Source organism: Ictidomys tridecemlineatus, chromosome 11 (assembly GCF_052094955.1).
Source record: "Ictidomys tridecemlineatus isolate mIctTri1 chromosome 11, mIctTri1.hap1, whole genome shotgun sequence".
NCBI lineage: Eukaryota > Metazoa > Chordata > Mammalia > Rodentia > Sciuridae > Ictidomys > Ictidomys tridecemlineatus.
Genome location: NC_135487.1, coordinates 43,553,268 through 43,577,033, shown reverse-complemented (window position 1 = coordinate 43,577,033; position 23,766 = coordinate 43,553,268). Strand labels below are relative to the sequence as shown.

Sequence of the window (23,766 nt, the reverse complement as noted above, 5' to 3'; positions counted from 1 at the left end):
TAAAAAAATATTTAAAAGAATATAACCAAGAAGAACGAACTTGTGTACAAGCATTAATTTGCCTTGGATCATTGTCAGGATTTCCAGGGTTTGAAATATGTATTTATTAGGTGCTTCCTCTTTCTGAGGAGGTGATCCTGTCATCTACATGAGAGGCCCTCGTGCCTCTCCTTCCCACTTTCATATGAACTGAATGAGAGTAAACTTGTAATAATGTCTGCCTTGCAATTTCCCTTCTACTTGGGGTGACTTGAAGGGCACCAGGATTTAGCTGTTGCTCCCTGACATCTTTCAAACTCAACTGAGTGAGTTTCTATCACTAGATGAATCCTTTGAATGAGTCCAAAGGATGCTAGACACTGCTGGGTCTCGTCTCTACCATCTCCACAAAGCTCCAGAGCACCACTTCCCTGGCTTTGGCTTGAAAATTAATTAAATATTGCTCAGAGTAACCTATCTATGGCTTAAACATGAAAACCTTCTGTTGGTGCCTAACTCTCTGGTGTGAAATATCATTTTGTCATACCTAGATTATAAGGGCTATGATAAGGGATCATATCTTAATTTTTAAATCCGACACAGGTTTCTAATTATAGTTTTTGAACTGTTACAATCATGGTTGTGTGCACATATTTGTACTCAGCAAATAGTGGTTGGATCTTGATTAAATGGTGACTTTGAAGAAACGAGACTATTCCTACCTTAAACAGACCAACCAGCCCCAGTAAAGTGCCCCGTGCACTCCTCACCCTGTCACCACATCTCCTCACTCCCACGTTACTTTCTTAAGTGTATCCATCGAAAGAGCAATTTAGTAATGAGAACCTAACAGACTATACTTTCTTTAAAGGCTTAATAAACCGTTTTTAAAGCCTAAAACGGTTTATTAAGCCTTTAAAGAAAGAAGGATCATTGTTTTTTGTTTTTTGTTTTTTTTTTTTAAGTCAGTGAGAAGGAGATGGGCCCAGAAGTAATATATCAAGGGCTCATCCTGAGCAAGGGCAGTGTGTCAGGCTGATGTATGTGCCTTCTCTTGTCTGGGATGAGGGACTTGAACAAGGTAACTAGATACCACTACTAGATGAAATCAGTGAGTTGAAGAGATACCTGCACCCCCATGTTTATCACAGCACTATAACCAAAATGCAGGATCCACCTAAGTGTCCATCAGTGGATGAATGAATAAAGAAAATGTCACACACACACACACACACACACACACACACACACACATACACACACACACACATTACTCAGCCATGAAAAAGAAGAAACCCTGTCATTTTTAGTGACATGTATAAGCCTAGAAGATAATGTTAAGTGAAATAAGCCAAGTATAGAAAGACAGATACCATGATCTCACTCATATATAGAATCTAATAATGTCAATCTCATAAAAGAAGAAAACAGAATGCTGGGTAGCAGAGACTGGGGAAGTTATGGGATGGGAGATGGGGAAGAGCTTGAACACTGAGTACAAAGTTGCAGATAGTAGGAGAAAATTCCAGTGCTCTGTAGTATAGTAGGGTGACTATAGTTAATGATAATGTGTGTTCCAAATAACCAGAGGAAAGAATTTCGAATGTTTCCATCATAGTAACATGGTAAATGTTAGAGGTATGCTGATTACTCATTGATTATAAATTGTGTCATTTATTGAAACTTAACACTATTCCCCATAAATATGAACAATTGTTGTGGCAATAAGCAATACATTTTTAAAAAGGAAAGTAACTTCACCAAGATAATGTAGCTTCTAAACATTGAGAATTCATAAACTTCTTGCACATATATTGTCTCACTTGTTTCTTTCAGTAAACTTAGGAAGTAGGAATTTGTAATTTTTATCATTGAAATAACAGCTAAAATGATGTGCCTAAGGTCCCTGAGCCTAGCAGGGCAGGGCTGTGACTGGCACACAGATTCACAACTCCAAGACTGCAATTTTTCCACATTCACATCCTGAACAATAATTCTATGAAGTGTTACGGCTTAGCTGGGGCCCCATCCTACTGTCTACTGGTAAGCAGAAATAGGTATCATATCTATGGCTTAAATGAAAACCATAAACAAACATGTGTTTAATTGGGGCCATCTGCCTGTATAAGGTTATGCATATTAGATGTCAATTTATTTCCTAATTTTGAACAGAAATTTTTAAAAAACTTTAGTCTTGTGTCCAGATGCTTGGGTTCAGGCTGGGAGAGGGATGTGGAGAATGGTCGATGCAAGAAGAGGACTTAGATGAGCAAGGGGTCTCTGTGTCCCTGATTATGCTACAGAATTTAGGTTCTTCCATATGAGTGGGAGTGTGCCATGTCAATTTCAAAACTGTCTTTCTGGGTGGGTGGAACAGAAAAGAAATGCAATGGGAACAGGGATGGAGAGTAGGGAAAGAAAAGAAAATGGGGAAGTGAAACCTCTTTGCATACTTAAGTGTCCCTCTGAGTGATGAATAGTCTCATCAGCAGGGTAGACCTTGAGAAGTAACATCTGGAGACTTGTCAGTGGCAGGATAAGGTTGTGGTCAAGAGCTCAGACTCAGAAGCCAGACCACGTCAAACCCTCCTAACTGAGGAACATGGACACCTTGCTCAGTCCCTCCATGCTTGATTTGTAAAAGGACCCACCCACAAGCCTCGCCCTGTGAATTAGCGGAGTTAGTGTGTGTGCACCGAGATGGGCGCCCGACACCAAGGGACCAACATTGCTCCCCTGGATCGCGCGTTCCAGGATCATTGTCAAGAAGATCCCGAGACCAGTGTCGCATCCGAGCTTCATCACACTCATCTCCAGTGCTTTTTTGATTTCAGTGTTTTCTGAATCCCAAATTCACCTAAATGCCAAACTGTTTCAACTAAACCAGATCCTCCTGTGGGTTTCTCTGTTGACGCATGCATCCCCCGCAGTCAGAGCGTCTCTTTCATTTCTTCTTAGATTAGTCATGTTTACCAACAGCTCTGTAAACGCATTCAGGCTTTCAGAAAGAAAAAGACAATAGCTATAACAAGGTATTAGAGGTTGTATAAACTTGTCTAACTTGGAGTTAATGTGCAAAATGTGGAGGAGAAAAATAACAAGGGGAAATTTGGAAAATTGGGCGATGATGTTTAACCAAAATGACACGTGCAGGTCTGAATGTAAATGCACAACTGCGTGGCTGTCGTGCCGGCTGCCTGCCGTCCTGAGGTTGATCACATCATAATGCAGTGATGAGGTATTTCTTTGCTTTTTTTAGTTTTTCCACTTGCAGATGCCAACAACGATTATTTGTAATTTCAGAAATAAAGATGCTCAAAAGCAACATCTGTGGTTCCATATTTTAGTGTGGGCTTCAAAATGCATGTCTTCTTCCTATTTGTAACCAGGGAATATTTGCAGTCAAACATAATTCCTGCATACTTGATTTAGCTCTGGGCCAGATTGACTAAAAGGTTTTTAAAATGGTGCCCATGCTTTCCGTATCTACACGACGTGGATTCTCGACCTTTTAATCCCCATTTTCTTTAATACAAATAAAAGAGAGTTTATCAGTTGATTCAGATGAGTGCGAGTGTGCCATGTAAATTCCAAGGAATTATTCACTAAATTACGGGACCCATTTGGGGGCTTAAATATTATTCTCCACTACACAAAACTGGCATGGATTTTATTTTAACTGAAATGGCGCACAGTGGCAGGCAATTATTTTTGTTATTGTATTTTCTCTCCTGGCCTCCAGAACCTAAGGACGATGGAAGGGGATGTTCATTTATAATTTGACCTCCTGAATTGTTCTCGAAATGCAATTTAATCCTCATATCAAGCAAAGTCTAATGCTGTATTTGCCAGTAAAATAGTCATTTGCATTTTTTATTGACAATACAAATTGTGTTTAATCAGGCAGTCGGCGTGTTAGCATTTCCAAATGATTGAAGACCCATTTTTGTTCAAACTACATCCCATTTCGGGTCACATGTATTTTGTTCATTATAATTATCAGGACCTGTGAAGTTGCTTTTAAACGTTGCCCTTATTTTCTTTTTATTTTGTGTAGTTCCCACATAGCCAGATTCACTTGTCTCCAGAAGAAATCCAGGAAGGGTTTGAATTCTTAAGTTTACACATTTTGCACATTTCAGGTTAGAGAAATAGTTAGACCATGTTTCCACTAACATATCCAATGACTTTTGGGGGACTGTGGTGGCATGAACATAGTTCGGGACCACAAATCAAAAAGGTGACAGGGATGATTATCAGTCCCAGAAAGAAATGGATATTTTTTCCAGTTTCTAAAGCATTTTATTTCTCCGAGTTTTAGTTTGCTTATTTAAACAACAACAGCAACAACAGAAAATCCCAACAACAATATTATTTGAGTTTCTTCAGGATTTCAGGAGGTTTTATCCCTTGAGAGGTACCGTGGAAGCCTGGCTCTTCTGTGACTAGCCAGGGAACCTCATGCAGACTCAGCCATCCAGCTTCAGTTTCCTCACCTGCGTGGTGGGGAGCTCGAGAGTACTTACTTCACTTGGTGGTTGTGAATATCGTTACTATACAGAAGCCTGAAAACTTACACCTGCCATGTGGGAAGGGCTGTTCCTGTTGGCAATGATGCTGTCATCGTTATTCTTACTAAATCAATTCATATTTGAACAGTACTCACCACAAACCCTAGCATAGAGCGCGTTCTGCAAGAGTTTACTACTGCGATTGTCGCTACCAGTCTGCCTTGCGTGAAGTGCTCATGGTGGTGTATAAGTGATTGTGTCGGGCATCTGCACAGTGATGTGGGAGGGAAGAGTGACCAGCTTCATTTGCCCAGGAGAGAAGAGGCTGAGTGGTCAAGCTGCTTCCCCAGGGGACATGCCATGTGGGTGGAGAGCCAGGGCTGGACTCCCAAGTGGACCCCTTTTTCACCGGTGCGTCCTTAGTCCTGAGCCTCAGAGTCCTGAGCTGGAGTTGTTTTAGATGACAGCGATGTCAGCCTTTTCTCTCATCCCAGGGCTGTGCCACCTTGGAGAAACCATACCTCCCAGGCACCTGCTGAGACACTTCCCTGAGCCTGGTTTCCATCCTGCCAGGGAATGGGAGGCCAAGGTCTGGGTCCTCTTTCTTCTGTCTGCCTGCCCCCATGCCCTCTCTCACCTTGTTCTCCGTGACCTCCCACCCCCGACTCCTGCAAGGTCAACGAGGGTGTCAGGACAAGCAGGATGGCAGAAATGGATTCCAGCTTGTTTTGGAGGAGACGTTCGCTGATAACAGGAAGTATATGAATGTGTTTGGATTGATCCGCATAGGTGCAGATTATAATAATAAACATTTACTGAGAGTTTCCTATGTGCCAGAAACTGTTCTAAGCGGTTAATACATATTAATTTATTTAATCCGGGCAGCAACACTGGGTAGTAGGTGCTAATGCCGCCTGCAATCTCCAGATAAATCAACGCACCGCCGCCCATTGGGTGCTGGGGTGGCTTTGTGAGGGGGCAGAACTGGCTGATCCCTGAGAGTTTAATTCCACTCTTCTCTTCTTATCGGTGTTAATTGGTTGGTTGCACACAGTCCGTCAAAGCTCTGTGCTACTTACTGCAGGCAATCCCAGCAAGAGGGGGAATGAGAAGGGGAAGGAACAAGCATTGATCGGGCACCCACATCCCAGGCATGGACTAGCCCTTTCCCATGTTATCACATGCTGTGTTGACAGCCTGGGTGAGTGTGACCATTCTCCTGTCAGAGGCCCAGAGCCTGAGCCAGGAAGTGAGTTGCATTACTTGATGTTGTTAACAGGGCAAAGCTGGGTTTGAACCCAGGTCTGTTTAAATATGAAGGTTAGATTTTCCTTGGGTTTCAGTTCCTTCTCCTTTCCTCGAATCTAGCCTTAGGATGTTGGTGCTAAGCAGAACAGAAAGCCCTGCCCTGTGGAGGCTTTAATGCTAGCCAGACTCAGCCAGTGAACAAAGAAACAGATGAGCAAGTGAGCAGATCATTACAGATGCGAGGAGAAGAGTTGGGGAGGTGACATAGAGCCCCTGATCCAGCAAGCGGATCCTTTACCAGCAAGCAGGTACTCAAGAGGCTGGGGATGGGGTGGGAGAATGGTCCTGCAAGGGACAAGGTGACAGAATCCCAGGCAGTCAAAACAGTGACTGTTGCAAAGGCTTGAAGCAGAAGAGGATATGAAATGCTTTGGGAACAGAAGGGAGGCAGAGAGGCTTGCTGAGATGCAGGTGGAGGCCAATCAAGCAGGGCAGTGAAGAACAAGGTAGAAAGACTGGAGTGTGTTCCAACTTCCATAAAACTTGGAATAATATGAGCTGAGTGACCTTGAGCAATCCCTTTATAGCTCTGGGTCTCCAGTTTCATAGTTAGATGTGGTAATATTTCCTGTCCTCGGCACAGCCCAGAGATTGCTCAAACATCAAATGACTTAAGGAAATTTAGAGGCTCTCTTCAAAAGCCACAGGGAATGATGGCTAATTTACCCAAGCAAAAGACAGAGAGGAGTCTTTGAAAGACTGGTTGTGGAGAAAAGCAAGCTGGGCACTGGAGTTCCTGAGTTTTAAGTCTCTCATTGACTTATAAGAATAAATGATAATAAATATTCAGTGAGCTCTTACTGGGCCAGAAACTGAGCTAAGAGCTTTAAATGCATAATCCTCAGAACACAACAAGAGGACATGGATACCATTGTTACCTCCATTTGACATCTGAGGGACTGAGGCACAGTGACGTTAAGTCTCTGTATCCATGTGCTTGGTTGTGAATGACATAACTGTACAAGTGACCTCAACAGGGTGTTTATTTTTATTATATAACAAGAAGCCCAAAGTGAGAACGGGCTAATGCTGGTAAAGCTGCTCAGGAGAGTCATCAAGAATCCAAGATTCCTCTGCCGTTCTGCTACAGCATCCTTAATGGTTAGTTTTTGTTCTTCATGAATTCAATATAGCTGCTGTAGCTCCAGTTTTCTCATCTCATTGCCAAATCAGAAGGAAGAAGGGAAAGCCAAAAGGAGAAGAGCAATGGTTAGAAGGATAAAGGGCTTCAACTTGTGAGACTTTGTCTTTCGAGGAAGACAACTTTTTTTTTCTGTAAAATGTTTACCTGAAGCTCCTTTGCCTCCAGCCAGGACATGACCAACCCTCGCTGAAAGGGAAACAGGATGGCAGTATTTCACTTTTGTCTCTCTAACAGGCAAAGGTTAGAGAGAGGGATGTTGGAAGGAGCTGGGTGAGCCAGCCCACGTTTACCCCAGCCCACACAGCTTTTAAGTGCTGAAATGGTCCTTTTGACTTCAGAGGTCACACCCTTAGCCACAGTGCTCCAGTGCCTCCCTACGGGAGAGAGAAACTCAGGACTCCTGGGCAAGCTCTTAGCCTCTCTGTGTCAATACTTGGCATCTGTGAAACAGAGATAATGAGAGTATCTAAGCAATGGGGTTATTGGGAGGATAAAACAAATATTCCTCGTCACAAGTGTCTGGGGCCCCTGGCAAGTGCCACCAAGCGCCTGTTAGCCATTCTCCTTGGCGCATTGTTATTGCTCTGACTGTTCCTTTGCCAGACTTTAGGGATACACAGACTCAAACAAAATAAGGCACAGCCTTTGCTTTCTAGAAGCTCACCTGTGCAGGCCAGCTCATAAATAATAATTACGATACTTTAGGACAGAACAAGAGGCAGCCGTAGCCTGGAGCAGGGAGTGACCCGGGAACCTTCTGTGGATCCGCAAGATGGGCAAGGGGGTGGGGTCAAGGACTGAAGGGCAGTGTTGATCGAGAGGTGTGCTCCGTAGATGTCTCTGAGATGGTACCAGGCTCACTAGGGAGAGGAGAGCATTCTTGATAGGGCACATGAATGCTGAGCAGGGGATAAGCCACAGCAGGGGTATGATGCTGGCCTCTCGGGGAACTGTATTAATGCATGTTGGGCAGGGTGGGGTGGAGACTGGCCAAGTGGATACAGCAAGGCTCCTGAGTGCCTCCTCTGTGTCAGGCACTGCCCCAGGTGCTCAGGGTGCAAGGAGAGAGGTGCCGCCTCCGCCCCCAAGAATCAGATTCCACTGTTTTTTTTTTGTTTGTTTGTTTGTTTGTTTTTTAATTTTGCCAGATACAATAAGTGAAAGAACCCTAAACTGGGTCAACTGTTTCCAGATTTGGGGTAAGATAGATGCTCTGTGGCTCTCATCTCATGGATTGTGGAAGTGATTATCCTGCCTCCCTTTCACAGATGAGGAAGGTGAGATTGGTTAGGTTCACCGTGATGCTCAGGGATACCCATCTGGCAAGGGGTGCCACAGAGATGCAGAGGAGGGGCTCTGACCCCATAGCCTGTGGGTTCTGCCCACTGCACTGATCCCAGAAGCTGGGTAGGACACACACATGCACCACCCCCGAAACCAGACAAAACAGCATCTGAGAGCGGTATAGAGCCCCACGTAATGCAGACACCGAGTTCTGGCAGAGACCTGTTCAGGTTTTTACTTATTTATGACGAACAGGGAAAGCCCTCCCTTACTACCCCAGGGAGTCTTCCCTCTCGTGGGCTCCTGCCCAGCCAGGCTGATGGGCTGGAGTGGTGCTCTCCAGGTTGCTTCAGCGAAGCAGATGACTTGATGGTGGTTCACTGTCTCAGCTGTCACGGAGCTTCCTCCCCATATATGATCCTTATTGCCCTGCTAACCCTTCGATAAACACCAGCACCACAGCAAAAGCATAAAACATTAAAGTCATCCCCTGGGTGACTGCTATTGCCTTTTGAATTAACACTGGAAGTGCTCATTTGAGAGATGCGGTTTAACACAAGCGCTATTGCTTGATGGGCTAATGAATATCATATGTTATCCTTTAACCTAATATAACACCATCCATTATTTAGTTATTTTTATTGATTGACCCCTTCCGGATTATTTAGTGGTAAATTTTTCACTATTCATAAGATATAATACTGAGCGTGGAGGTACCTTCTTGTGTCTCCCGAGCTGGGCCCCACTCCTCTGAGTTCGGCGTGTGTGTGTGTGTGTGTGTGTGTGTGTGTGTGTGTGTGTGTGTGTGTCTATGGGTATATTTTTTTTTTTTTGAAAGAAACAAATTGAGAACCGTTTTGGAATTAATGAATGCGGCATAAATAGCCTCGCTAAATCGAAGCATAACAAAAAAAAAATCAAAGTGCCAGTGACACTGAAGAAAGGTTTCAAAGACGCAGATCATCAAGCCCGTGCAATTAGAAAAACTGTCTCCCCGCATGCAAAGAGGCGAAAGGCAGCCCTGGGAAGGGAGAGCGGGTTGAAAACAGGGTGACAACAGAAAAGATGAGTAATGACCCGTGCATGCATATCCATCACTGACTTTGTAACCAAGAATTAGAATGCCATGCGGAATTGTGCCCGTCTAGCTGGCGGCACGGGACACAATGTGGGCATTCTCAGGGGCTTCTTCAGACTGTGCAGTGAGGTAGGAAGCACAGGCCAAAGGCAGGATGCTTGGGATCCACTTCTCTGGTGACCCAAATTAGTTTTGTGACCTTGGGATTAATTGACCTGCTTAGCCAAATCTCTTAACCAGGTTTTTAGCACTCCTTGTGCCGGACTCTAGCTGTGTTGGGGGGTCATTGTTCTAGGATGTGTGAGGATTGGGGAATGAAGAATCATAGACAGGCAAGAGATGAGGAGGACATGATTTCTCAGTGCAGGACTATGGTGGGGGGGGGGAATTTGTTTCTTGAACACTAATGGTTTTCTGTAGGCTGCATTTCTGTCAGCCTGTTAGCACCCTCCTTCTATTGATGCTATGGATAGTTTTATGAACAATAGCTGGAATTTATCTAGTGATGTATGATTTTCAAAGTCACGTTTAGATGTCTTATTTCACCTCTCACATCCTACACAGGGTAAGACATTATTTAGGACAGATCCTTGAAGTTTTTCCACCAGTAATTTTCAGCCAGTGAAGGAAAGAAGAATCCTATCTTGTTTTAGGAGTGGAACCTGGTGGTATGGAGAGGGGACAGCTGTCCCTGGGTATCTCTAGGGGATTAGTTGTAGGTCCCCCATGGATACCAGACTCCATGAATGCTCACCTATTGTATAAACGGCATGGTATTTGCCTATACTGGTTCACATCTTGCTGTTTAGATGACATCATCTCTCGAACTCTTAGAACAGCGACAACAATGTAAATGCTGTATAAAAAGTTGTGATGCAGTGGAAAACAAAAATGAGTCTGTACATGTTCAGTACAGATACAATTTTTTTTTCCTAAATATTTTCAGTCCTCGGCTGGTTGAATGCACAGATGTGGAACTCCTGATATACAGGCAGCTGACCGCACTGCTAGTCAGGAGCCCCACCATTGACTCCTGTCACTTCCAATTACTTGTTTTATTAACTTTTTCAAATCCTCTAAACTTCTTGAAAGTCTGACTGCTCGTATCTTTGAAGCATGTGAAATCAACTTGACCAAGGATATGAGGTGGGTATAAGCTTAATAAGGTATATGGATAAGGTACTTCACTACTGCAAACCGTGGTGCAAATGTGTGATTCTTTTAGCCCAGGGATGTCAAGCACCTGCCCTCTACACCACAGTCCCCTCCAAGTAGACGTTTCTGATCCACTGTGGCCTTCTTTGCACGAGCTTAAGTGTACTCTCAGAAATTCTTTTCAGCACAGCACTCCAGGCTGCCACTTACCAGTTGATCAAATCTGGCGAGTAAGATGAGAACCTGTGTACACCCCGCCCCTCACCTAGTCATTAGACCCACAATCTGCCCCTAGCCGTTCTCCTCCCCAGAGGTAGACTTTTCTCTTTGCCCCTAATTCCCGTGACTTGACCCAGAAAACTTGCAAACCCACCCACCTCTCAGAAGCGAGGTGGATGTGCTCTGTGCTACCAGTGAGATGGCAGCTGTGAGAAATGTCACCCTGCAGGATGCAGCAGCCATCACAAATAGCAAACAACCCAGCCAGGCTAAGAGATGTGTGTGTAGATCCTGTAGACTCAATAGCGAGGGCTCTGTAGTGGTTAGATTGGTCCCCCAAAGCATGTTCCTGCAAGTTGTTTTTAAACATCACAAACACACGTGAAACCTGAATTTCAGATCAATCACAGTCATGTATTCTTATTTTTCCCCCCAATTTTTAAAATCTCTCCAGCTTTGATGAAAAAAAAAAAAGACTTTGTCATAGTAAATGATTTGCCCATTCCTGTCTCAAAGGCCCGCAGTGGAGTTACTGGGCCCTCAAGAAGGGAATCCTTTCCTTCTCTTGCTGGTGAGTTCCCTGGCAAGCTTCACGTACGGAGTTTGTCAAACCTGCCCCTCTGCTGCTGCCACAGCTCAGAAATGTCTTGACACATGTCGCCAGTTTCTTAACTTTCTTTTCGACAGCACCTTCCATGAGAGGGGAGGCCTGATCAAAGAGGCCCTGTCTGCAGCCCATTGTTTTCTTTGCAGGTCACAGAGAGATGAATTCACACAATCCGGGAAATTATTGATAAGCTCCTCTGTGAAAGGCACCTACTGCCACAGAAGGTAGGGTGTGGGGAGCATCTGGCGGAGATGTCTTCTGGTGGAGACTGCTGTGCCTCTCCCTCACAGTGTGCCCTCTAGGCCGTCTCAGCCAAGCCAGAGTAGGCTCTGGGCCCTGCATGGTGGTTGTTAGAATGAGGCGTCTGTGTGGGAAAAGACAGGGCAGCTTGTGTGTGTGCCCCTGCATCCTGTGTTGCAGCCCTCATGCCACCAAGCTGGTGTTCACTGAGTAGGGTTGCATCTGGTCTTGAGGGTGAAACCTCAAGATGGATTTGTGTCCTTATGTCAAAAAGAAGAGAGACCAGCGCCCTCTCTCTCCATCAGGTGAGGCTATGGGAGCAGGCGGTATCTGCATCCACAAAGAAGATCCTTACCAGGAGCCAAAGCTGCCGGCACCTTGATGGTAGACTTGCGGCCTCCAGAACCATGAGAAGTATAGCCACACGTCGCTTAGCGACGGGAGGGAGCAGGCCCTGCAAAGTGCACATAGGTGATTGTGCGATTGTAGGAACAGTGTGGATGTTGATACAAACCAACACAACTGTGATAACATGAGCCACCTGATCCCACTAGCCACATGATCTCATGGGATCACCATTGTGTATCAGTCTGTCGTTGACACAAATGTAGGTATGTGGCCCATGTCTGTGAATTTCTGTTGCTGAAGCCATACAGTCAATAATTATTTTTATTGGCAGCTCTAATAAAGCCAGTTAGGACACTACTTACTCTGTCTTGCTCATGGAGGGTCACAGTGTGTGGGGGTCCGTCCAAGGTTCTGAGAAGTCCTGCAGTGGGGGAGGGTGTTTCTTATACTCACAGTCCATAGAGCCCATTTTCAAAGTGTTGGTGGATGAGTTTTTGTAGCAGTCACACTGGAGAAAGCTGGGCTAGGCCATAATTTGTTTTTTCTTGCCATCTTTAGGATTCATGTCTGGGTCAGGCAAAACCAGAAATTTTCCTTTTTGTTTGATCTTGTGCCCAAATACCTCACACCCAGCATGAAATAAGGGCTGAGAAGAACAAGGTAGACTGGGAATGGCCTGACTTTTTTTTTTTTTTGAATGTAAAGGAACTGAGGAAGGACAAGAGTGGTCAGATGACAGTGTCATGCTAATTATCCGTAGACATTTCACTGTGGGCTCCCTGAGGGCAGGGGCATGTCCTCTTCATCATGTGCATGCTGGAAAATGTGCAGAACCCAGGAGCATCCCCAGGACATGCTTGTAGAATTAACAAAATCATTTGTGTGTGATAGCTTCATAAACCCGTGATGCTTGGAAGAAACCAAGCGATTACTTAAATTCTGTTTGAAACAAGAACGCAGATTCAGAGAGAAGGAGGGTCTGTTGGAGATCCGTAGTCGGCGCTCCTTGTCATGAGAGTTTCAGGGAGGGAGTGTGTTCCCTGTGGGGTCGGAAGGGGAGGGAAGCCAGAGCCATTTGAAAGTTCACAGAGTTTGTCCTTTTGCCTTGGAGTTGGCCCATCTCACCTTTAGTAATTCACTTCAACAACTGTGCTTACCTGCTTACAGGGATGCTTAGCTTCCTCCAGAGCTGCAGAGGGAGAATTGATACATAAAGACATGGTCTTTAAGAGCTCTCAGTCCTGTGGATAGGAAACTATGCAAATATTGGTTACAATATGTAAACAACCAGATCTTGAACATCCACTGCACCTACTTCCTGCTACTGACATACCAGACCTGTAGGCAGGGGACATTTAGGGTCTTTTAAGCCAAAGTTCAGAAAAGTCAAGTGATTGGCTCAGAGAATCGGCTGGGCTTTGGCCACCCTTCCTGGCTTCCCCTCTGCTCCATTGGGGAGTACGTGCTAAGCAAACCACACTGACCTTTAGGTGGCAGCATCCCCATGGGTCTAAGGGCCCAGAAAAGGGGCAGGTGATTTGTTTGGAGGATTCAGAAAGGTGTGCAGGGCTACACCAAAGGAAAGCGAACTGCTCTCTCCTCTCTTCTTGTCTGTCTGCCTCTGCCCCAGGCTGGCTGGAAAGGGACTTGGGAGTGAAGCACAGGAAAGTCAGAGTCATGTCCCAGGGACTTCTTTGGAAGGAAAAAGTGAGGACAGGAGGCTAAAATGGGCAGGCTCCAGGATGTAGAGGGTTCATGTGGCTCATTTGGGGCAGACGGTCCATGAGCACCTCCTCTGCCCAGGGCGTCAAAGACAGGAAAAGGAAACAGCTTCCTTCCCAGCTCTGGAGCAGTTCACAAGGAAACAGTGGAAACCCAGCTGCATAGGGAGCCGGCTCCTGGAGGTTTGCAGATGCTAAGGGTTGTGGGAGAGGAGAAGGGTGTGATGTGGAGGGTGGAGCAGAGTCTTTAAGAATAAATGAGGGTTTGCTGGGCAGCAGGGAGGAGAGAAGGGCTATCTTAAGTTGGGGTATCTGGTACATGAGAGAAAAATGTGAGCGATTAACTCCAATTTGAGTTTGGTGTGAATTCCCAAAGATCGGAGTCCTCCTCTGTGATAAAGTTTAGACGGTTCACTTACGGTTCACTGGACCCCGGTGCAGTCCAAACTCAGAACACACGAGTATTATTGACCTGCTAATTTGAAATGTTTTAATCTGCATAAAAATGGATTGTATTAATTGTTTCATAGGACTGCAGCGTCTGATTGAATTAGGCTGAGTTTTCCCTCTCTCGGCCCTTTGTGATTCCATTTGCCCTGAACATGTGTAGCTTTTTTCTCCTTCTTGCCAATCATCTGAACAGGCCTGGCTGTGTTGCTCTCAGATTAGAGAGAAACCCACCAGCCTCCTGCAGATATGAACGCCGTCATCCTCACACTGTCTCACTGCTTGACACCTCTCTCGAAAATGTTCCTCTTTTCTAATTACCCTCAGTAACATTTCTCCACCCCAATCTCAATGGTTTACATCTTTTGTAAAAATCTTGGTAAATATCTTTAACTCCTTATACCAATCTGTGATTATATATATATATATATATATATATATATATATATATATATATATATATATATAGGAGTGGAGCAATATTTTTTAATGCAATTCTTAATTATTCTATAAGCATGCACTGAGATCTATAGGGGTTGGACCCTGCTAGGTACTAAGGGTACACAGTGTGGTGATCTGGTTCTGCTTTTGAGAAGGTCTCAGTCTGGTTGTGGTGATATGACTTTAGAGTATGAACAGTTAAATAATGGAGCAAATCAGCATTTAAAGGAAAAATTCTAGGTCAAATGTGATTAATGCATAAATGAGTGATGAAATTTGTAGAAAATAAGAAATATTTAGCTTTCTGAATGGGTCCTATGTTTCTGTGTTGTTCCCCCTCCCCCACACCTTCTGGATTCTGAGGCTGTTCCCAGTTCTTTCCTGAGTCTGGAGCATCCTTGTCTCTCTATAAGTCATGGCCTGCCTGGGAGGGCTTCCTTGGCCTCCATCTCTCTGTCTGATGAGGTGCTTCTCCTGGACTCTCATGATCCATCCTTGTATTTATCTGTCCAATTTCTTGTTTCTTTCCATCAGCTGGAGAGAAGGATTCAACCGGCAACATATAGAGAAGCAAGACTACAGAGAGAATTTAGGGGAGAATTAGACAGTATAACCCAGACTCTGGCTAGTCAACCTGGGATCCATGGACCAGAAGCAACAGCATCTCTGACAGTGAGTTAGAAATACAGAATCTCCCACCCACCTCAGACCTGTGGAGTAAGAATCTGAATTTTAACCGAGCGCCGGTGATTCATATGCATGTTGAAGTTTGAGAAGCACTGGGCTAGTTTGACATAAGAATCACCTGATGATCTTTATAAAGTACCAATTGCTTAGGTCCTACCCATAGATGTTCTGGTTGGATCAGTTGTGGGTGGCTAGTTAAAAGCTGTCCAGGTAACTGGTACAGCCACAGTGGTGGAGAAATGTAGCTAAACCAGTGTTTTCTAGGGCTGTCCCCTGCCATTATACTTATTCTGTATGCCTATTTCCCCTACTTATGGTCTCTCTTAAATATTTTATTTCTTCTTCTTTTTTTAAATATCCTGCAACTTTAATATAGTATCTTTCACTGCATAATTGTTTGTTTAAAGTGAATGAAATGTCTGTGTGCAGGCCTTTAATATTGATTTTTGGTAAAGAAATTTGAGTATACTTATTAAAACAATACCATCAAGAGTTTGAGGAATTGAGTCATATAAATGGCAGGAAAATTCAGAAGGTCCTCAAGGATTAGTCAGGTAGTTGGTGCCCAGATTTCATAGGATTGGGATGGTTGGGATGAGGAGGATTTGGCTTGGTCTCTTTGAATAGGAGGGGAGACTTACAGGTTTAGTAACCTTTGAGCTGTGGCTGAGAGAGCTGTGATATATATCTGGCTGCGAAGAAAGTCACAATATAACCATCAAATACAATAATGAAAATGCAGCGTTCCTTCACACTAGATACTGGACTGTCGTAGTGCCTTTGGGTACCACATTCTGAGGATGTAGTAAGCATCATGGATAATGGAGAAATCATGCCATGGGAGGAGGTGTGTGTGTGTGTGTGTGTGTGTGTGTGTGTGTGTGTGAATGTGAACAAATGCCTGGGGAAGAGAGGATGTGGCAAGGACACAATTGCTTTTTTCAGAAGGGATGACCGTTGTGTGGGAGGAGAGAAGAACTGTGCTGTGCTACTCTACGGGACAGAGCCAGGGCCAATGGGATTCACAGAGGCAGGTTTTGGCTCAATGTAGGAAAGTCTTTGTGCCAGTGAGAGCTGTCCAATAATAGAAGCGGCTGCCTGGGGAGATGGTGAGAGCGAGCGAGCTCTCTATCTTTGGAAATGTTCTAGCAGAGACTGGATAGCCATCTGTTGTGGGTATTGTGAAAAGATTCCTGCATTCCATAGATGAGCACGATTTTGTTGATGATGATCATAGTTGTAAATGTGGCTCCTATATGCTGAGTGCCTGACCAAGTGCCCCATACCATGCTGGGCAAGTTAGTATCTATTATCATCTTTCACCCTTTAAAACCCTACTGATAATGAGAGCTATTCCTCCTGTTGTAGAGAGGATATGGGTTTAGGGCCAAGGTTTGAATCCTAAATTTTCTGACTCAAAATGCATTATTGTACCCGTGTTGCTTATGGTCCTGTCCATCTCAAAGACCCTCTGATTGATTTCATGTGTATCTAGACACTGGCCTTGACTTATAGGCGTCTTGTGTAAAAGGTCCTATAAGGAGCTGAAAGGACAGATCACAAGGGTCACAAGGACAGATGCAAACGTCTGTATCCTCTGCCATGAGTGAGGGTGGATGCCATTGAGTTTGTAAGATTTTCGAGACAGTGACCCCAGAGGTGTGACTGTGCTGTTGGAAATTTGAAGCCAATAACTGTAAGTGAGCAGTTACTTTTTTTTTTTTACTGGGTTTTTAATCTTAGTAAATTGTGAATGTACATAAATGTTTTATTCCATATTGACACAATGCAAAGTCAAGGGCTGAGATGGGAGTCAGTATGATATAGTAGCTAAAGCTAAAACCTCCACTTGTGTTGCTCTCTGAACACTTCTACTCCCTAGCTATGAGCCCTTCTGCATATTACCTTTGTAGGCTCTGTTGTATCATCTGTGAATGGGGTGATAGTACCACTTTGCCCACAGGCTTATCATGATGCATAGGTACAACAATTCACATAAGATACTTTATCTAGTAGTTGATACACAGAGACCCTCAGCTGGTGTTTCTATTCATGTTGGCTACTAAAGCTAAGTAAAACCAACAGTACCACAAATTGAATATTTCACTAAGATCATTTGCTTGTTGACATTATTCAGATCCAGTCACACTGTAAGAATTCAGCTTACATTTGTAAAATAAAAAATGCACCACAGATGACCATTACACATTTTAACCTATTATATCAATTCATTTTCTTACATTTTTTTAAAAAAAAACTTTATTAATGTACTTCTTTACTGTACTGCATAGTATACCATACAGAATTAAAGTGGTATCAAGAAAAGTTAAAAGAAGAACTGTATGGTTGGATTGCCTGGGTTTAAATTTCAACTTCACCATTTACTAGCCCTGTGACCTGAACAGTTAGTGTGTGTAAGCCTCAGTTTGTTTTGTTCAGGTGGAGATAGTAGTAATACCTCCTATTATACCTATGTCACAGAGTTTTGGAGTTGAATGAGATCACATGAATAGAGTGCCTGGGGTCTTCAACCTGTAAGCCATTCAACAAATAATGACAGTGATTGTGTGTGTGTTATATTTTAAGATAAAGGAACTTGCAGTCCCTTGGTGTATTGTATATTGGTCTGATTATGTCATCCTATCATGTGACCATAATCTAGAGATAGGTTTCTCTATAAGCAAGAGAATCATGTGTTGTGGGGTGAACATGGGTGGGCTTGTGGGCATCTGTGATGCTTCTAAAATTGTGCAAGATTTGGGGAATGCATTTTTTAAAAACATTTATTTATTTATTTTTAGTTGCAGTTGGACACGATACCTTTATTTTATTTATTTACTTTTATGTGGTGCTGAGGATCGAACCTTGGACCTCACACGTGTGAGGTGAGCACTCTACAGCTGAGCCACAACCCCAGCCCCCCCCCCCCCCCGGGCCCAGGGATGCATTTTTATCTGGAGAAGATCTATGTTTTCATTTGTCACTCACAAAATTCAAGAAGGATTAGGGTGGGTAAGAACCTTGCTGAGGAATATGAGACTGTTAGTAAGAGAAAACCAAGAATCTGGCCAGCAGTGACTTAAGGAATAAAGTCATTTTGTTATTTAATATCACAGACAGTCCTAAGATCAGTGCGATAGTTCAAAGATGTTATCAGAAGCTCCAGTTCTTTGATTCAGCTCTGTATCACCCTTAGATTAATTGTCTCACGGTCTCAGGCTAGCTGCCATAGATCTGAGTATCTTACCCTATTACAATTTCATTGAAAACAGAGATGCTAGGGTAACCAGGGTGGTACTTTCCTTATTTGTCTCCTTTGTTTTAATCAGAGGGGAAAAATTCTTTTCCAGAAGGAACTCCCACAAAGCAAGACACCCACCCATCCCCTGCTTATTTTTCATTTGCCAAAACTGGATTCTGTTGCCACTTCCAGCCAGAAAGGAGGCCAAGAAAGCAAGTATCTGGCTTTTTTTTCAAGCATCTCTAGAGGAGGTAGGCAAGGAGAAGAGGCAGCATTAGTGAAAAAGCTTCCTTTACATCAGTGCATTAATGATAAAGGGAGGGCTCTGGGCTGTAAGAGAGGGAGGTCACACAGAGTACCTGAATCAGGGGGTGGTGAGAGGCTACGTTTTGGTAAGAAAGAGACATCCAGGGAAAGGAGCAGGAGAGTTAAGAAGGGCATCAAGGGTTTTCAAGATGCCTTACCCTAATCAGCGTCATCCATCGGTGACTAATGCAGAGGAAGTGCCTGGATTCCAAATATGTGAAGAGAAAAAATGGTCACGGAAGAGGCAGCCAATTGCTCTTGTTTGCAGCTGCTGAATCTGACCCAAATCTGCCCTCCCCCATCCTCAGCTGCTGGGTACTGATGCGTCCTTCTGGGAGCAGGACCATGTGTTCTGCCAGGATGAAGATGTGTATCTTTGTAGCCCCCCCACCCCCCAGTCTCCAAACATACTGTTCCCTGAGAAAGGGAGCAAGACACACAGTAGTAACAGGTCTAGTAATTAGCAGCAGCCCTGGGGCCTTGCAACACTTCTAAAAAGACAAGGCGATTCAATAAGATCTGTCATGACCCCTGAGAGTTCCCAGATGGAGAGACAGGTGGGGACCTCCAGTACTAATGATATGGAGGCCTTTAGCCCAAAGTTAGCTATTAATGGGGATGAGGTGGGAGATGTGGGACAAAAGCAAAAGAGGTGGATATGGAACTCACATGTCTATTGTTGATGGGGAGCTTATTTTTATACACCATCTTGGCAAACTAAAGAGTAGAACTGTGATGGTGTGATCATGTCAAAAGAAATGTGCACACTGGGAAAATAGTGCACCAAGCTCAAGTCTTGACCTGTCTCCTCCATCCTCAATGCTTGGGAATTAGATGAACATTCATTTTGTGTGTGTGTGTGTGTGTGTGTGTGCGTGTGTGTGCAAATTAATTGGCAATCAAAAAGTTGGAAGTTTAATAATGCATTTATTATACTGAGCCAAAGTGCCCTATAGTTATTTTCTCTAACCGAGTATGGAATACACTATGGTTTAGATACGAGGTGTCTCCCAAGAAGTCATGTGCAAGACAATACAAGAAACTTCAGCTGGACATGGTGGCACATGCCTATATTCCCATCCACTCTGGAGGCTGAGGCAGGTGGATCTCGAGTTCAAACCCAGCCTCAGCAACTTAGCAAGACCCTAAGCAAAACCCTGTCTCTAAATAAAATTTTTAAAAGGGCTGGAGATGTGGCTCAGTGGTTAAGCACCCCAGTACCAAAAAAAAAAAAAAGTTCAGAGCTGAAGCGATTGTGTTATGAGAGCTTTAACCTAATCAGTGCATTAATCCACTGAGATGGATTAACTGGGTGGTAACTGTAGGCAGGAGGGGAGTGGCTAGAGGAGGTGGTCACTGAGGGGGTGCCTTTTGGGTGGCTGTCTTGTCCCTGGTAGTAGGGAGCTCTCTCTGCTTCCTGGTGGCATGTCCTGAGCTGCCTTTCTCTGCCACAACTTTCAACCACGATGTTCTGCTTCTCCTTGGGCCCAGCACCATGGAGTCAGCTGGCTCTGGACTAAGATCTCAGTCTAGATGAATCAGAGTCTTCTGGAGGCTTTTTTATTTTTCCCTATAGCTAGGAGAGGGATGATAGTCAGTCCCTCCCTGATGACAAAGTCAGAGTATGGTGTAAGATTTGTTGATGGCTCTGGCCTTACCATATGAAAATACTCCTGATGGCAGGAGATATAAATGCACCTTAAACAAGTTTTAATCAAACTGGCATTGATTGTCAAATTTTTGAAAGTGTAGTTCCTGTTTCTCATTTCTGTCCACATTCTCACAAACACAGACTATGTAATTTGCAGATGGTGGAAATCAGGACTAATAACTCTCATATCTTACTTTTACATTGGGGTTGTGGGAGGATGACAGAGAGAAAAGACAATAAAAATTTAATAAATAAGAACATTTTAGAGAATGTTAGAACAGTGTTTCTCAAATATTGATGTACCTGCAAGTCACTTGGGGATTTCTTTGTTTTTTTTAAATTTATTCTAATTAGATATATATGATAGCAGGATGTATTTTGATTCATTGTACAAAATTGCGGCACAACTTTTCATTTCTCTGGTTGTATATGATATAGTGTCACACCATATGTGCAGTCCTACATGTACCTAGGGTAATGGTGTCCAATTCATTCCACCATATTTCCTGCCCCCATGGCCCCTATTCTCTCTTCCCTTTGCCCAACCAAACTTCCTCCATTTTTTCCATGTCCTCCCCCATTATGGATCAGCATCCACTTATCAGAGAGAATACTCGGCCTTTGGTTTTTTGGGATTGGCTTACTTCCCTTAACATGATAGTCTCCAACTTCATCCATTTACCTGGGTGGGATTTTCATAAGACACAGATCTGAAATTCCAACAAGTTCTGATGTGACCTTGAGGGCCCCGATCCCAGGACCACGCTTTGAATAACAAAGTATTCAAAGGTAACATTTGAGATCCATGAAATAGAAAAAAAGCTGGTATAGTACAAGGTGATATGGGAGTGAGTTGTCATTTTCAATTGAGTGAGATTAGAATAGAATTATGGAGGTGACATTTGGGCAGACGAAAGAGGTAGTTCTGTTTATATAGTTAAAAAATATACATTTTCTTTTCTAAGAACACATATTCATTAACCATTGTTGCATCACAAATTACTCAAAGACATAGCTTCGGCTGGGTCGTCTCAGGCTCTCTTGCAGGGCTTCAGTGAGAGCCTTGGCCCTGGCTGCTGTAGCCCTCAGGCTTCCTGGGTGAAATCTCTTTCCAAGCTCTCTCTGCTGGCAGTTGGCAGGTCCTGCTTCCTCACAGGCTGTTGCCCTGAGAGCTTCAGTTCTTGTCAGGCTATTGGCTGGAGGCCTCCTTTAGCTCCTTGCCGTGTGGGCCTCCAGATAGTGCAGCTCACAAATATGGCAGCTGGCTTCCATCAGAACAAGCGAAGGAGAGGGCAAGAGATAATGAGCAAGAAGGTGATCGGAGTCTTTCCACAACCTAATTTATTAAGTGACAGCCCATCACTTTTGCTGCATTGTTTATTAAAAATGGATCACTAGGTCCAACCTGCACCCAGGATAAGGAGGTTAGCAGCAGCATGAATACACTCATATGGGGATCATTGCTGGCCATTTAGACACTGCCACAGCCTGTAGTATCTGGGTGTCTTATGCCCTTATTGGTTTGCTGTTGTGTCATTTTGTATGTAACAAAGGATCATGGGCATTTTTAGCTCTGGACAGAAACCAGAATTGGCCCAAATGGTTCTGATGGAACTTGAGTTGGTTCCGGCCAATCTCCAGTTGTTGAGGTGAGTGCAAGTCTTTCTCCTTCCTCGGGAGGCACTTGGGCAGAAACTGGCTGGCCAGCTGAGAGCTGGTGGGCCTCTGAGCTCTGACCGACCCCCTGGCCATTTTAATGCTGCCAACAAAATTGCCCGAGGAGCCTGCCAAGGAGACAGACGCTGCTGCTGGAGAAACACCTTGTGCAGCCTGGCATTTGGCCGGTAATTGCTCTCCAAGAGAAAATAAACTCTCCACACGAGAGGGAAGGTGGATGGCGCCTGATTGTCAAGTGTAGAGATGATTTAGACTGAGTGCCGCAGATAAAATGCAGAAGATTTCATTAGAAAAATAGAAGACATTTGTCTAGATCTAAGGTCTGGCTCTTAAAATCCACTGACTCAGGAAATGCTTCTTGTTTTTCTAGGCATCAAATAATATAGGGTATATTGAATTATGTGCAACATGCCTCACCTGTTTCCTCCCTCTGATTCCTTTTGAAGCTGTATTTCTTTTGCAACAGAGCCGCTCTTTCCTTCTGCCTTATAGATTCACAATGTAGAAACTGCTCCAGCTTAACACTGGACAATAAGTTTTATCACTTATTAAGAAGAGATCAAGCTTTTTTTTTCTTTTGAGGGGAGGGACAATTTTTTTTTGTTTTTTTGATCTTTAACTTGGTATATCTTTCATTAAGTTGTTTTAAAAGATTAAATAAGTTACACCAGAAAAAGTTTCTTAGTGTAGAGTGGTATACTTAATAAAGGGTGTCTTAATAGCCTCTAAATGTACAATAACAATGTTGGAAGGAGCTTTAAGTGCCTCCAACAGATAGGAAAACTGGAGCCCAGAAGGATTAAGGTGTCTCCTAAAGATCTCACAGTGGTCACGATGTCTGCCTGCCCCCACACCCCCAGCAGTCATCTATTGCAGTGTGTTCTGTGACATGCTGTTCTCAGTGCCCTGGCTGCAGTGAGGAGCAGCAGGTGGGTTATGATAAACACAAAGAACTATTGCATTATCAATAAGGCTTAGATGAAATATACACTATAAAACAGAGATTGAGATGATAAGAGTTAACTGGTAAGAGGAATAGAGGGTGGAGGCTTTAGGCTGGATGACCTTGGAAAGGTGCCTTGAAGAAGTGGCATTTGACTGGAAGACCTGTCAGATGAGGAGGAACCAGGAAGAATGACTGCAAAGACCCTAAAGCAGAAAGGCCAGGGAGGTGGGCGTGTCTCGGCTCCCGTAGGGTATTTGTAGTTGTGTAGGGGAAGACTTTGCTTCAACCAATTATGGAATTTCCCATCAGAAAGGTAAAACTGGTTTGTTATGGTTTGGTTGTGAGGTGTCCACCAAAATCTTAAGTTTGAGACAATGTAAGAAGGTTTAGAGGAGAAATGATTGATTGGGTTATACTCTTAATCTGACCAGTGAATTGATCCCTGATGGAGTTAAATGAGTAGTAACTGGAGGCAGGTGGGGAGTGGCTAGAGGAAGTGGTTCATTGGGGGCGTGGCTGTGGGGTATATATTTGTATCAGGCAAGTGGAGACCTCTCTCTCTGCTTCCTGATCACCATATGAGCTGCTTCCCTCTGTCGCACTTTCCCGCCATGATGTTCATTCAACCTCACCTGGAGCCCTGAGGAATGGAGCTGGCCTTCTATGGACTAAGACCTCTGAAACTATGAGCCCTCAAATTACCTTTCCTCCTCCTACAGTTGTTCTAGTGGGGTCATTTAGTCACACCAGTATAGACCTGACTAAAACAAAGGGGT

At 43.9% G+C, this 23,766-nt stretch overlaps 1 protein-coding gene across 9 annotated transcripts in view; it reads left to right on the top strand.

The window, feature by feature from the left end:
- The window catches only part of Dab1 (DAB adaptor protein 1), a 1,131,390-nt gene that overhangs the window by 790,760 nt on the left and 316,864 nt on the right, over positions 1–23,766 (top strand). The window contains exon 2 of one of the 9 annotated variants that reach the window (XM_078026345.1): positions 15,017–15,154. The exons of the other annotated variants lie outside the window; for them this stretch is intronic. The gene's annotated coding sequence lies outside the window, so the exon portion shown is untranslated. The remainder of the gene's footprint in view (positions 1–15,016; positions 15,155–23,766) is intronic. 9 annotated transcript variants of the gene reach the window in all.